The sequence below is a fragment of the Ornithorhynchus anatinus genome, chromosome X2 (genome assembly GCF_004115215.2).
Source record: "Ornithorhynchus anatinus isolate Pmale09 chromosome X2, mOrnAna1.pri.v4, whole genome shotgun sequence".
NCBI classification, from domain to species: domain Eukaryota; kingdom Metazoa; phylum Chordata; class Mammalia; order Monotremata; family Ornithorhynchidae; genus Ornithorhynchus; species Ornithorhynchus anatinus.
In genome coordinates this window covers 4,462,155-4,477,836 of record NC_041750.1, presented here as the reverse complement: position 1 = coordinate 4,477,836, position 15,682 = coordinate 4,462,155, and the positions used below count along the sequence as shown (strand labels likewise).

The 15,682-nt window shown below is 52.8% G+C and overlaps 1 long non-coding RNA gene across 5 annotated transcripts; it reads left to right on the top strand.

Moving 5' to 3' along the window:
- Positions 1 to 4,010: 4,010 nt before the first annotated feature.
- Positions 4,011 to 10,853, top strand: LOC103166484. Of its 5 annotated transcripts, none has more exons than XR_484871.3 (5): positions 4,011 to 4,190; positions 8,459 to 8,539; positions 9,645 to 9,722; positions 10,038 to 10,094; positions 10,667 to 10,853. It is a non-coding gene; the product is annotated as an uncharacterized LOC103166484 (long non-coding RNA). The 5 variants fall into 5 exon arrangements; XR_003755485.2 differs by lacking the exon at positions 4,011 to 4,190 and adding an exon at positions 5,606 to 5,744; XR_003755486.2 differs by lacking the exon at positions 4,011 to 4,190 and adding an exon at positions 5,775 to 5,887.
- Positions 10,854 to 15,682: the final 4,829 nt, after the last annotated feature.

Here is a 15,682-nt window from a genome sequence, read left to right as displayed (position 1 = left end):
AAGTGGGAGGGAGAACAGGTATTGAATCCCCATTTTACAGATGAGGAAAATAAAGCCCAGAGAAATGCCCAAAGTCACATAGCAGGCTAGTGGCACAGCCTGTGCTCTTTCCAGTAAGCTACTCTTCTTCCCTGGCTGCAGAGGGTCACCTCGATGGCCACTAGGCAACTCCCCCCTTCTTGGCCGCGTGGTGGAAGCAGCTTTGTGGATGGAGATCTGGAAGAAGATTGGCTTTAAATCGCTCAAACAGTTTTCCCCCTCCTACCTTACCTCACTGATCTCCTGCTACAACCCAGCCTTCACACCCGGCTCCTCTAACACCAACCTACTCTATGTACCTCAATCTTGTCTACCCCGCCATCGACCCCTTGCCCTTGTCCTCCCAAGGGCCTGGAACTCCCTCCTTTCTCATATGCGACAGAGCACTGTTCTCCCCACCCTCCAAGGCCAACTAAAATCCCATCTCCTCCAAGAGGTCTTCCCTAACCAAGCCCTCATTTCCCCTCCCCGTCCCCTCAGCGTCACCTATGCACTTGGCTGTGTCCCCTTTGAGCACTTTGATACTCATTCCACCTCCACAGCACTTATGTATATATCCCTCTACTCTACTAATTCTCCGATTTGTAATTTATTTTAATGTCTGTCTCCCCCATAGACTGTAAGCTCTGTGTGGGCAGGGATCTTGTCTACCAACTCTATTGTATTTTCCCAAGCGCTCAGTACAGTATTCTGTACACAGTAAGTGCTCATTAAATACGATTGAGTAATTGATTGATTGAAGATGTTGATATTGATAGACATAGCATAGTCGCTAGTGAGGGCTCCGGCCTATCGTGGACAGAAGCGGGAGGCCCTTAGGTGCCCCCCTCCCCCCATTCCCACTCCCCCGGCTGCTCAACAAGCAACCCCGAGTCCTCCCTCCCTTTCTCCCTCCCTCCCTCCCTCCGCCCTCACTGATTGGAGCCAGGCCCAGCTCAATCTGAGGGATCTCCAGAGAATCTCAATTCTTTGCGATTGCACAGGGCTTGTCTTCTCAGTGTAGCACAGGCCGACAGCTCAGATGATTGCATTTTTTGTGTATCTTCCCCCACTAGACTGTAAGCTCATTCTGGGCAGGGAATTTGTCCAACAGCTCTGTTCTATTATATTCTCCCAAGTGCTTAGTACAGTGCTCAGCACTGAGTAAGCGCTCAATAAATACCACTGATTGATTGATTGATTGATTGATTATGAAGCAGGTGGGTGCGTGAGGGTGAATGTTTGTAGTACTTTGTTAAGCCCTAACTAGGTGCTAAAAATAGCCCTGTCTCTTTACTGCTCAAATTTCTATGTGTGTGTGACTTTTTTCTCCTGATAACACTTTGTATGTGTGTGTTCTCTCCTGTCTACAAATATGTGGGTGAATGTGTGTGTGTTTTCTGACTACATCAGTGTATTGCATGTGTGCTCTTCTCTGGCTCTGAGAACTTCTATCTATCCCATTGTGTTGTGGGTGTGTGTGTGTATGTATGCACACCCTCCTGGCTATGTTTGTGACTTGTGTTTGTGTGGGTGCTCATATGTGTGTGTGTGCATACTCTTCCAAATAGATAAGTGAGTTGTGTGTGCATGTGTTCTCATTTGGTTTCACGAATGTGGGTGGGTGGGTGTAGGTACGTGAGTGCGAGTTTCTCTTCTGGTTGCAGCAGTGTGTTGTATGTGCTCATGTGTATGTGTGTGTTTCTCTTCTGGTTACAGCAGTGTGTTGTTCATGGGTGTGAATGTGTTCTACGCTAATCCCTGCTGCCCTTATCTGTTTCCTGGCCCTGATGGCCATGATGGTCCCGCCCTGGTAATCCTGGCTTTAGTGGTCCTGACCCTGGTGTTCTTGGCCCTGGTGGTCTTGCCCTGGCAGTCTTCATCCTGGTGGTCCTGCCCTAGCAGTCCTGATTCTGATGGTCCTGGCCCTGGTGGTTCTGGCCTTAGTAGTGCTGGTTGTGGGTAGCCCCACTGGGAGGACACTCAGGCTCTCAGGTCCCAGTTAGTTGTGAGGTGAAGTGAGGTGAGTTTTCCGAAGAGGACCTGGGAAGGGGCCGAGGGGGATGGCGGGTGGAATGCCAGGAGTGTGGGAAAGGAGGCCCTCTTCCCTTCCAGCCCCCAGCTCTGCCCTGCTGGGGTTTGCCGGATGGAAGGCTGAGCTCTCCCTCCCCAAACCTAGTGAGAAGCGGCGCGGCTACCTAGGAGGAAGGGTCCCACTGGCCCACTCTTGTGGATCCAGCTGGCCTGCTCCAGTTCATTCATTCATTCATTCAATAGTATTTATTGAGCGCTTACTATGTGCAGAGCACTGTACTAAGCGCTTGGGATGAACAAGTCGGCAACAGATAGAGACGGTCCCTGCCGTTTGACGGGCTTACAGTCTAATCGGGGGAGACGGACAGACAAGAACAATGGCACTAAACAGCGTCAAGGGGAAGAACATCTCGTAAAAACAATGGCAACTAAACAGAATCAAGGCGATGTACAATTCATTAACAAAATAAATAGGGTAACGAAAATATATACAGTTGAGTGGACGAGTACGGTGCTGTGGGGATGGGAAGGGAGAGGTGGAGGAGCAGAGGGAAAAGGGGAAAATGAGGCTTAAGCTGCGGAGAGGTAAAGGGGGGATGGCAGAGGGAGTAGAGGGGGAAGAGGAGCTCAGTCTGGGAAGGCCTCTTGGAGGAGGTGATTTTTAAGTAAGGTTTTGAAGAGGGAAAGAGAATCAGTTTGGCGGAGGTGAGGAGGGAGGGCGTTCCAGGACCGCGGGAGGACGCGACCCAGGGGTCGACGGCGGGATAGGCGAGACCGAGGGACGGCGAGGAGGTGGGCGGCAGAGGAGCGGAGCGTGCGGGGTGGGCGGTAGAAAGAGAAGGGAGGAGAGGTAGGAAGGGGCAAGGTGATGGAGAGCCTTGAAGCCTAGAGTGAGGAGTTTTTGTTTGGAGCGGAGGTCGATAGGCAACCACTGGAGTTGTTTAAGAAGGGGAGTGACATGCCCAGATCGTTTCTGCAGGAAGATGAGCCGGGCAGCGGAGTGAAGAATAGACCGGAGCGGGGCGAGAGAGGAGGAAGGGAGGTCAGAGAGAAGGCCGACACAGTAGTCTAGCCGGGATATAACGAGAGCCCGTAATAGTAAGGTAGCCGTTTGGGTGGAGAGGAATTTCAGGTAGGAAAGCAATGTGCCCCCCCCCCACTCCTGCCCCATAGTCCCCAGAACCTATCACAGATGTGAAGGGGTGGGGATGGGGGGGCATGTCTTCACTCAGGGCCCCAGATTGGACTGGCTGTCCTCTCAGCCTGGCTCAACTTCTGGCCACTGAGGCCTTGAGCCGGCTTGGACCCTATTGGGACTGGAACGGACCCATCTGGGACCCAAATATCTGCCCAGGCAGGACCCTCTCTGAGGGAACCAGTGTGGTGTGTACCTCTCACCCCTGGCAGTCACTCCCCCTGCAAAAGCCTGTGAACATTGGCAGGAACTGGACCCAGCCCTCCTCGACCCCTGGCTGCCCTCGGCTGCTACCAGGTGGCAGGGGAAGACACACCTTTTTTTCCCCCTTTTTAAATGGTATTTGTTCAGTGTTGTACTAAGCTAAGCACTGTACTAAGCGCTGGGGTAGTTACAAGATAATCGGATTGGGCACAGTGCCTGTCGCACATGGGGCTCGCAGTCCTGATCCCCATTTTACACTGCGATAACTAAGGCCCAAAGAAATGAAGGGACTTGTCCAAGGTCAGTCAGTCAGTCAATCCTATTTATTGTGTGCAGAGCACTGTACTAAACGCTTAGGAGGGTACAACCCAACAACAACATAGAGATATTCCCTGCCCACAACGATTTTCCAGCCTAGAGGGGAGGCAGTGACCTGGGATTGGAGGGGTTTGGCCGGGGGGGGGGGTGTAGGTCAATCCCCTGCCTCTAGCCCAGGTTGGCTTTGGGACGTGGTGCAGGTAGCTACTGCAGAGAAGCCTCCAGTGGGGAGAGTGACAGGGGAGGCAGCGGTGGGAACTGCTGCGACTGCTGCTGCTCTGTCCCATTGGCTGCTCCTGCGAGCCATGTGACATTGCCAGGACTGGACCCGGTGTGGAGAGCCAGGGAGAGGAACGGGAGGGAGAGACAACCAGTCCCGTGGATAAGTGAGGAGCTTCCCGGAGCTTCCCGGAGCCCCCAGGTAGGGAGCAGGGGTCCCAGTGGACTCGTCCAGCCAAACCCAGAAGGGCTGGGGGAGGAGTGGGGCCAGGGAGATGCGTGGGCTGCCCTGTCCGTGGAGGTGGGATTGGGGATGGGGGGGTATCACTGACGCCTGCCACTGGGCGCTGACCCTTCCTGTGGACTGCCAGGTGGAGGGACCTCTCTCTCAGGTCAGGCCTGAAGGCTGCCCAGGAGCGATTGGAGAACCTTTTCTGTCCAGCTAGGCGGCACGGGGGAGGCAGCCCCTGTGGCTTACCAGCTCCCTGGCCGTCCCCGCTGCCCATCAGTGTGGAGGCGGGAATGAGAACAGGGATCCTGGAAGCTAGCGCTTAGTACAGTATCTGGCATATAGTAAGCGATTAACAAATACCAGAACTAATCACATATTCTTGGGGAACCAGGGGTGGTCAGGAGACGGGGATGGAAAGACAGGACTGAGGCTGTTGGTTTTGGGGGGTGAAAAGAGTTGTGCGTGTGTGTGTGTGTGTGTGTGTGTGTGTGAGTGAATATGCAACCTGTGTCCCTGGGTGGGATTTGTGGGTTGTGCTTGCCGGGCAGCGACAAGTGTGTGTGTGTGTGTGTGTGTGTGGAGGAAGTATGCAACCTGTGTTTCTGGGTGGGGTTTGGCAGGTTGTGTATGCAGGGCAGGAAGGAGAGATGCGCGTGTGCATGTGTGTGCGTTTGTGTGGTGTAAGCATGTAACCTGTGTCCCTGGGTGGGGTTTGCCGTGCGTGTGTGTGCGTGTGAGTGTGTGTGTGTGTGCGTGTGTGTGTTCTGTATGCATCTGGGCCTGTGAGGGGGCGTGTTGCAAACAAGGTTCCCTGCTGTGGGTCTGAGAGGGGCAAGAGGAGGATCCCTGCGAGCCAAAGAAGAGGGTCACGGAGGGGGTGTGCAGGTGGGGGGTCGACCGGGGGGAGGCCTGAGGAAGTCTGGGGCGGCGATTGGTGCGGAGGCGAGGACAGCATCAAAGGCAGAATCCTAAGCCCCTCAACCAGCCCCCCTCTGGGAGTAGAAAATGGGGAATCGTGTCCGAATCCTCCCCTGCCCCCCGCGCCACCACCACTTTCCCCTCCGAGCAGGAGCAGAATCCCCCACCGTCCCCCGAAGCCCCCCGGAGTCCCCCGGAGTCCCCCGAAGCCCTCTTCTTTCTCGCGGCCACCGAAGGTTGGCGGATGGTTGTGCCCGAGAGGTTGTGCCTGGGGGAGGGGGTTATTATCTCCTGCCCGCCCCCCATCCCCACTCCTTGCGAGAGCGGGGCCACGTGCCACCCAAGCTGGGGAGACCCCGGCCCGCCCGGCCTCGCCTCCCCCTCTCCCCCACCCACCGCTGCAGGTTGCGGAGGTTGGGGAAAGGGGTACCCAGGGCGCGCCCTCGTTGCCATGGTGACAGGGCCTCGCCCGGACCGAGGCCCGGCTGGCCAAGGAAATAGACCCCGGGAGTCGCAGGAAGAGACCCTGGCCCCCCTGCCTCGGGGTGGGCCGCGGGCGAGGAGAAAAAAGCCCTGCGGATGTTGGTGCTTTAACCGGGCCAGCAGGTGCGGGGAGGTGCGGGGCAAGCGAGCCCGCGAGCGGGTGGCCAGTGACTCACCCAGCGCAGCCCGCCTCGCCCCCCTGCTGGATGCAGTTTGAAGAAATGAAACGGGTTATCAAAAGCCTGGACCGTCACCTCTTGGTGTCCGTGCGTCCTCTCCCACCCCCGTTCCCCGCCCCGTCCCCGCCCGTCTCACCTCGCCCCTTGGGCCTGGTCTTGTGTGAGTGTGCCTGTGGGTGTGTATGGGGTGTTCCCGCGCTGTCTATCCTGGCCCCTGGTCTTCTTCAGCTTCCGCCCCACGTTTTTTGCTGGTTTTTTTTTGTCAAAATACCTGCTGTTCCATTTTTGACTATTTGAATATTTCAGCTGGATCTGTCCCTTCTTTCACCAGCCGTAATTACCACTCCGCTGACTGCCTCCCCCAAAACACACACACACGCATACATATATATATATATATATATGTATATATATACATATTCTGTGTGTTGCCCGCCTCCCTTTCCCCTACACCATGCTCTCCCCACAGGCGCTCCCCGGAGAAGCTTCTGAAAGATCAGAGTGGCCCCGCAGGCCAAAAATACATGTGGAGAGAAGACTTTTCTGCAGAAAGGAGTCCTTTTTAGGGGGATGAGGTTCAGCTGCAAGAAGGAGATCCCCCCCTCCTCCCTGCACACTTAGAATTAGGGGTCCCTCCCCGGCTGTCAGAATGTTTATGAAGCTCCCTCTGATTACAGTCTGATTTCCAGGCCCTGATGGACCATTTAGTCTCACAGCAGGTGTGTCTCCGGCTCTGCCTTCACGTTATTCATTCCCTCCTTTTCCTGCTGGCTCATTAATACCCCATAACTCCCATTTGAATAGCAAAAGCTCTGGACACACACCCCTCCCGCAAACACACACACACACACACTCACTTACACACTCTCTCTATTTACTGGGGCCCCTCTGCCTGCCAGATTCACAGTAAAGAAGATTTCCATATTTCAGAAGTTGAGGGTTTCCTAGAAACCCCATGGAGGCCCCCCACTCTGCTGTGGCTTGGCCATGTCGCCTCCCCTAGGAAAAGCAGGGGGAGGGGCTTTCCCCATAGCCTGAAGCCCTGCCTGTTCCCCCCATACCTGCTTAGTCCCCCCTACAAGGCTTATTTCCTCCCTCTCTCTTGGAAATCCCTGATGGCTGGAGTTGGCTACAGACAGGGTCAGAGTGGGGTATGGGAGGTATCAATCAGTCAATCAGGTTGAACTGAGTCAGTTAAATCCCGTGGGTTCTAATCCTGGCTCTGCCACTTGTCAGCCGTGTGACTTTGAGCAAGTTATTTCACTTCTCTGTGCCTCAGTTCCTTCATCTGTCAAATGAGGATTAAGACTGGGAGCCCGACGAGGGACAACCTGATTTCCTTGTAACTATTCCAGCTTTTAGAACATTCATTCATTCATTCATTCATTCAATAGTATTTATTGAGCGCTTACTATGTGCAGAGCACTGTACTAAGCGCTTGGAATGAACAAGTCGGCAACAGATAGAGACAGTACCTGCCGTTTGAGAACAGTGCTTGGCATATAGTAAGCACTTAAATACCGTCATCATCAATCAGTGATATTTACTGAGCGCTTACTGTATGCAGAGCACTGTACTAAGCACATGGGAGAGTACAATATAGAAGAGTTGGCAGGCACCTTCCCTGCCCACAGTGAGCTGACAGTCTAGAGTGGGGTGGAAGTGTCATTGAGGAAGTTCTGCCCACAGCCACCACAGGGAAAAATCCCGGTGCCCAGAACCCAGCACAGAATAGGGGTTACAGGAGACCTGCACCTGAGCTGACTGGAGACACTTTTGGGGACCACCTACCACACCCAAGCACCCGAGGCAGCCTTCTTTGGACTGGGAGTTGGCTGAAGATACGGAGATCAAAGAATTGATCAATCAATCAGTGGTATTTATTGAGCATTTACTGTGTGCAGAGCACTGTACTAAGTGCTTGGGAGAGCACTGTCCAACAGAGTTGGTAGAAACGTTACCTGCCCACAATGAACTTACAGTCTCGAGACAAGCTTGCTTGTAGTACAGAGCTCTGCACACAGAAAAGCGCTCAATAAATATCACTGATTGATATGTGGATTGAGCAGACTCCCCAAGTCTTCTCCTATGGAACGCCACTGGCATGGCAAAAGCAGTGATTGACTCAGGCAAGGTGCTGATGAGGAAAGAGGTCTACTGTTCAGTTAAGGGGGCTTTTTAAATGAGGAGTGGGTAAGGCGAGATGAGGGGAGGTAGGGGATGGCTAACAAATTCATTCCCGAAGCAGCATGACCTAGTGGAAAGAAGGTGGGTCTGGAAGTCAAGAGACCTGGGTTTTAATCCTGGCTCTGCCACTTGTCTGCTGTGTGATCTTGGGCAAGTCATTTCACTTCTCTGGACCTCAGTTTCCTCATCTGAAAAATGGGGTCTCAATCCCTGTTCTTCCTCCCTGTTAGACTGTGAGCTCCCCCATGGAATGGGGACTGGGTCCACCTTGATTAATTTATATCTACCTCTGGGCTTACAACAGTATTTAGCTATATAGTAAGTACTGAACAATTATCATCACAATCATTACGATTCCTCGACCCTCTCAGCCTTCCCCTCACTCTAGATGACCCTCCTTCTCTCTCCATGTAATGAGCTGGAGAGGAAGTATAACAGAACCCACCAGGGTAATGGGGTTTTACCTTCCAGGAGATTCCTGTTTGTGCCACAGCCTAAAGAAAAACCACCTGCAGCAGTGTCAGGCCAGAGACCATGGATCCAGATTCAAAGGTACACATCCTGGCGGGACCCAGAGGTCAGGCACCAACTTGGGCTGGGGGACAGTTTTTTATGGTATTTAAGTGCTTACTCTGTGCCAGTCACTGTACTAAGCGCTGGGGTAGACACAGGCTAATCAGGTTGGGCACAGTCCCTGTCCCACATAGGGCTCACAGCCTTAATCCCCATTTTCCAGATGAAATAACTGAGGCTCAAAGAAGTCAAGTGACTTGCCCAAGGACTCACAGCATACAAGTGGTGGAGCTTGGATTAGAACCCAAGTCCTTTTAACTCTCAGGCCCGTGCTCTATCCACTAGGCAACACTGCTTCAGCAAGACTAGGGAGTGTGGGCTCCTGGAACAGAAAAGAGACTCCTCACCCCTGACCCTGAGCTGTGAGGCATCCATAAATCCAAACATCCCTGAAAAACAGCGTGGCCTGGTAGAAAAAGTAGAGGCCTAATCCTAGTTCTGTCTCTTAGCTGCTGGGTGACCTTGGGCAAATCACTTCTCTGGGACTCAGTTTTCTTATCTGCAAAATACCTGTCCTTTCTTCCCCTTGAACTGTGGGGCAGGGACTGGTCAAACCTATTTTTATTGCACCTGCCTCAGTGCTTGGCACAGAGTAAGCACTTAACCAATACCCCAGTGATCATTATTACGGTAATTAAAGCACCCCGGAGTCCCTTCCCCGCCACCGGCTGTGAATGCATCTCTCTTTTTCTCTCCATCTAGCTCTCTCTCCCCACACCCCCGGGACTCCCCGACCTTCTCCTGAAGCAGAGTAATGAGACCTGGGGGAGGACAGGTGACTCGGAATCGAGATCACCTTTGGGGTGCCAGGCTCCTACTGCCAATCCAGAGGTCCCCCCTGCCTAGACCCAGGGCCCTACAGTTTGAGCTTCTGAACCTCTTGGGACCATGGGGCTATAAAAATACCCCTCCCAGGAGGTGTCTGCAAGCTTTCCTGAACATTCTGGATTCTTACTGCCCGGTCCCCTTCAAAGAGAGTAACAGGGTGGAGTTGCGGTGGGGGGGGGGGAGGTGGGAGGGGGCATGGAGGGCCAAGGTTGATGCTGCTGGGGTTGACTGGTACATTTGTGTTACCCCAATTCAGGACCTGCCTAGCTCCCCACAGAAGCCAGGGGTGAAAGGTCGCTCCAAATCTACAGAAGAGATCCAGCCAGCCAGGAAGGTAACACTGGTCCTGGGGAAGGATGAGGACCGGTCTGGGGGGCGGGGCTGAGGAGTTGGAGGACTTGGGTTCTAATCCTGGCTCTGTTACTTGACTGCTGGGTGACCTTGAGCAAGACACTTCACTTCTCTGGGCCTCAGATTCCTCATCTGTAGAATGGGGATGCAAAACTCCCACTAGACTGTAAGCTTCTTGTGAGCAGGGATTGGGTCTATTTTCTCTATTGTTCTCACCCTAGGGGGGTGGGGAGGAGAGTTTGGGGTGCTTCCAGTCAGGAGGCTTCTTCAGCCCCTCTCCTTCCTCTCTTAATTCCAGGCCTTCCACACACCCCAGAAATCCCTTCCTAACCAGGACCATGGAGAGGAAGCCCAGGTAAATGCTTTTCTCTCATTCTATGCCCCCAGTAGCTGAAGTTAGGGGTGCTAGGGTTGGGGACCAGGATACCCAGGTCCTGAGATGGGACCGCACACAGTAATCACTCAATAAATATGATTGAGTGGGGAGAGATACACAAAGAAGTTCAAGGAAGTCCAGAGAATCAGGGGTCTCACCAGAGCCCTCAGGGGAAGGGGGTTACTGGGGGAGGTTGGAATTGGGGCTGGGGGATAGAACAAAAACAACAAGGACATGGTCTATGGAAGAAGTCTGGGAGACCCGGCTTCTAGTGCCACTGACCTGCTTTGTGACCTCAAGCAAGTCACTTAACTTCTCTGCTCCTCAATTTGTCAGGATAGCAATAGTAATAGTATTAGAGCAATAATAATACGGCTGACTGACTGTCTCAGTTGGTTTGGAGAAATACAAGCAGTCTCCAAATTTGGGGTGTAATCATTATGAGAAAGGACTGACAATGAGAATGAAGGGAATTCAGGCTATCGGGGAAGGGATGAGGTCTCTGTGGCCCAGTCTCCCCATTGTCCTTCCTGTTTGGTTTCTTTTCTCAGGAACCTCGAGAGGCATCTGTCCCCCACCAGGTGGGGAAGGAGCAGACTTGAGGAGCAGGTGCTGGATCAGAGGGCCAAGCCCATCACAGGTCCTCGCCCCGCCCCCATGGGCCCAGTGTGTCCATGAGCACGTGTGTTTGTCTGTCTGAGCAAAAGGGAAAATAAAGTCTCTTGGCAATGCTTCCGATGTGCTGTCTTGATCTCTCACCACCCACACCTGCTCCCGGGATTGAGTGTGGAAGGGTGGGGGGGAAACGGGATATGAGGAAGGAGAAAGATCTCAGGCCTGGGAGTCCGAGGACCAGGATTCTAATCCCGGCTCCACCACTTACCTGCTGTGTGATTTAGGGCAAGTCACTTAATTTATCTGGACTTCAGTTTCCTTATCTGAAAATTGGTGATTCAGTAGCTGTTCTCCTTCCTCCTTAGATTGAGAGTCCCATGTAGAACATGGACTTAGTCAGACCTGTTTATCTTATACCCCTCCTACTGCTTAGTACAGTGTTTGGCACGTGGTACATGCTTAAAAAATACCATTATGTATATATTGATTGATTTCAGAAGGCCTGAAGCCATCCTACTACTTTCAGTAATTCCTGAGATAAATCAACCCTTTCCCTATTTCTCTCTGGTATTTCACAACTGTCCCATTTAGATGGTCGCTGAGGCTCTCAAGAACTGCCAGCACTGCTTGCTGACCATCCCCCACCCTTCTCTTTCACGAGCACCTCCTCTGCCTCACCCCCTAACTTTGGGTGTCCCTCAAGGTTCAGTTCTGGGTCCTCCTCTATTCTCCATCTGTACCCATTACCTTGGAGAACTCATTCATTCATTCATTCAGTCAGTCAGTCAGTCGTTATTGAGCTCTTACTGTGTGCAGAGCACTGTACTAAGCGCTTGAGAAAGTACAATACAAAAATAACCAGACATATTCCCTGCCCACAACGAGCTTACAGTCTAGACAAGGCGAGGTTCCATGACTTCAACTATCACCGCTATGTGAGTGAGGCCCAAATCCACATCTCCAGCCCTGATCTTTCTCCCTCTCTGCAGTCTCGCATTTCCTCCTAACTTTAAGACATGGAATGTGCCTGTTTATTGTTGTACTGTACTCTCCTCAGAGCTTAGTACAGTGCCCTGCACACAGTAAACGATCGATCAATATTACTGACTGACTGACTGAAAGGCCGGGTCCCCCCCAGACTGGTCTTGTGCCCCATCTCCATGTTGGAGGGGTGGAATCAGAGTGGCAAACTGCCCCGGAGCCCCAGCGCTACTGCTGCTGCTGGCCTGGGGGGTGCGGAGGGCATGGAGGCCAACTGGCCAGGAGCCCAAAGCCCTGAGCCCGGGGAACCACTGAAGCAGCTAACAGACCTGGCACGGTCAGCCGGGACTCTGGCAGCCCCCCGGGGCCTGGGTCAGCACCGAGGGTGGAGCCCTGCCCGACAGTTGACCCAAACACCCCCCTCCCACCTCTTTTAAAGGGGCTGTGGCCTAGGGGGACGCCCGGGGAGCTTTCTCATTTGTTCATTCATTCATTCATTCTCATTTATTGAGTTCTGACTGTGTGCAAAGCACTGTACTAAGCTCTTGGGAGAGGGCAATAGAACAATAAGCAGACATGGTCCCTGCCCACGATGAGCTTACAATCTGGGAAGAGCCCCAGGGACCGGGCCAGCTCAGACCCAGAGAGGAACAGACTCCCTGAAGTCTGGGCAGGGCCGGGGCGGGGGGGAGAGGGGACAGGCTAGGACCCCTCTGGGACCACCCTGCTCCCCGCTGCTGGGGGTCCCGGGGCTGCCTGGCCCCACCCATCCCTTTATCTGGGGATCTGGGAGAAAATGGGGTGGCTATTGTTGAGGGTGCATATTGGGTGGTGGTCACAATCCCGGGAATGTGTCCCCTTCCCCTTGAGGGAAACTAATGCACAGCTCATCACATGGGGGAACAGGGAATCCAGAAGTCCTGGGCCCCAGCCTGAGACTCTGGCCTATAGCACTTCCCAGCAAGGTCATTTGCTAGGAAGGGCCCTGGTCAGATGGAAAGGAGGGAGAGATCTACCCTCACCCCACTGCACAGGTTGATTCTCTGGACAGGATAACCTGGGGTGTCCTGGGGTAAATGGGGCATGAACTTTCCTCTCCAAGCCAACGAGGGGCCACAGCCCTGGACGTTCCCTGAGAGAAGGGGCCAGCAGAGTCCATGGCCCAGAATCCAGAGCCTGAACTCCTACGACAGGAGTCTGGAACCTGGAGTCCAGAACTTGAAACCCAGAGTCTAGGACTGAGAACCTGGAGCCTAGTATTTGGGGCCAAGAACCCCAACTCCAAGACCTGGTATCCAGAACCTACTGTGTAGAGCCCAGAAACCAGAATCCAGACCCCTCAGCCTATAGTCTAGAATGCAGAACTGGGAGTCTGGGACTTGGCATCTCAAAATCTGAGTCCACAGTCTGGAATCTACAATCTGGAGACTGGAGCCTTGGGACTCCCAGAAGCCAAAACTCCTGAGTTTCGAGCCCAGTACCTAGAGTTTAAATCTAGAATGTGGAAGCTCAGAACCAGTGCCCCGCAGAATCCAGCCAGGAGCCTCCATCCCCCTTCAGGGAGGGGGAAAGGGAAGGGATGACTCTTTGTTTTGACCATGAAGTTGATGCCTGAAGAAGACAACGAAGCAGCCTCAGCTGTTTTGCGGGTGGACTTTGGCCACTGGTTCCGTAAATCAGTGACTGGCACATCCCTGGGGCCATGGTCTGGATTAATGATTGGGTAGAACTGGGGGAGACCCCAGGGTGGCCAGGAAGGGACAGAGCGACCTAGTGGAAAAAGCATGGGTCTGGGAGAAAGAGAACCTGTGTTCTAATCCTGGCTCTGCCACTTGTCTGCTTGTGTGACCTAGGCAAGTTCCTTCACTTTTCTGGGTCTCATTTTTCTCATTTCTCATTTCTCTCTGTTCTCCCTCCCTCCCACTTAAACTGTGAGCCCCATGTGGGACAGGAATTCAGCCCAACCTTATAATTCATTCATTCATTCAATAGTATTTATTGAGTGCTTACTATGAGCAGAGCACTATACTAAGCGCTTGGAATGAACAAGTCGGCAACAGATAGAGACAGTCCCTGCCATTTGACGGGCTTACAGTCTAATCGGGGGAGATAGGCAGACAAGAACAATGGCAATAATAATGATGATGATGATGATGGTGATGATGATGGTATTGGCTAAGTGCTTACTACATGTCAAGCACTGTTCTAAGCATTGGGGTAGATTCAAGCTAATCAGGTTGGACACAGTGGACATAGATGAGGGAAATTAGTTTGGAAATCAGTCCTTTGCAGAAATTAACAGATGCCATATTCATTCATTCATTCAATGGCATTTATTGAGTGATTACTGTGTGCAAAGCATGCACCAAGTGTTAGGGAAAGTACAATATAACAATAAACAGACACATTCCCTGCCCACAACGAGGTTATAGGGCTTCTGAAAGTGTAGTGGGGGTGACCTCTCACCTTTAACTTTCATCCTCGGTCAGTTGCTTTCCCCGCCCGGGACCCTGGGATCACGGAACCCCTTTCCAAACTAGGGGATCTGGTGGTGAGAGCTGAGGCAGAGAGAGGCTGAACTGGAAGCTCCATAGGGGAAGGGAACATGTCTGCTAATTCTGTTGGATTGTCTTTCCCAAGCGCTTAGTTCGGTGCTTTGCACACAGTAAGTGCTCAATAAATACCATTAATTGATTGAGGAAGAATGAGGCAGTGGGCTCTCCTAAACCTGTCCTCTGACCCTGCTGCTTCGTCTGCTCTGATTAGGCTCAAGACAACCCCCCATAGCACCAGCAGGCCGCTGGTCCTTTGAAAGAAGAGTTCTCGATCCCCTGCACCCTAGGCAGCAGGAGGCCAACACCAGGATGCAATCTGGGGGCCAAAGTTCTTCTTCCCATCTAGCCTCAAACTCATGTTTCTCACTCCTTCCACTGTACCTCGATCTCGTCTATCTTGCTGCCGACCTCTCGCCCCCGTCCTGCCCCTGGCCTGGAACGCCCTCCCTTCTCAAATCCGACAGACAATGACTTTCCCCCTCTTCAAAGCCTTTTTGAAGGCTCATCTCCTCCAAGAGGCCTTCCCCGACTAAGCCCTCCTTTCCTCTTCTCCCTCTCCCTTGGGCTGACTTGTTCCCTTCATTCATCTCCTCTCCCAGCCCCACAGCACTTATGTACATATCTGTAATTTATTTATTGCTATTAATGTCTGTCTCCCCCTCTAGACTGTAAGCTCGTTGTGGGCAGGGAATGTGTCTGTTTACTTTTGTTATGTACTCTCCCAAGTGCTTAGTACAGTGCTTTGCACGAAATTGAATAGAATATCCCAGAGCTGCTAGTGGCAGATAATGATGACATGTTTTATGAGCTTCCCACGGTCCAAGTCCTAGAGTTGACACATGACACACTCCCCGTCCCACGTGGGACTCACAGTCTAAGAGGGAGAGAGAGCTGCTGTCTTATCCCCATTTTAGAGATGAGGCCCAGAGATGTTAAGTGACTTGCCCGAGGTCACACAGTAGGCAAGTGGCAGAACGGGGATTAGAACTCGGGTCTCCTGACTTCCAGTCCCGTGCTCTTTGAGCCACGTGATTCCCCCCTAGTGTTTTACTGAAACAGCTAAGCTGAATTCCTTACCTTATCACCCTTCCCCGACCCAGGATTGCCTTGGGCAGATCCAGCCAGATCAGAGGAGTGCTGGCGACACCACCAAAGGTGAAAACAGTATTTTACTGAGCCCCTTCTGGGTACAGTGCAGAGTACCAAGAACTTGTCCTTTAGATCTAACAGGGGAGGCCGAAGCACACTGGTGCTTACTCAGTTGCCAGGTGAGGAAGGAAGGGAGGGAGATTGTGGGGGTGAAAGAGATAGAGAAGAAAGAGGAAACCAGGTGGGGCTTCCTCCCTGCAGGGAAGCAGAGTTGTAGCATGGATAGTTGGAAAAAGCATGAGCTTGGGATTCAAGAGACCCCAGTTC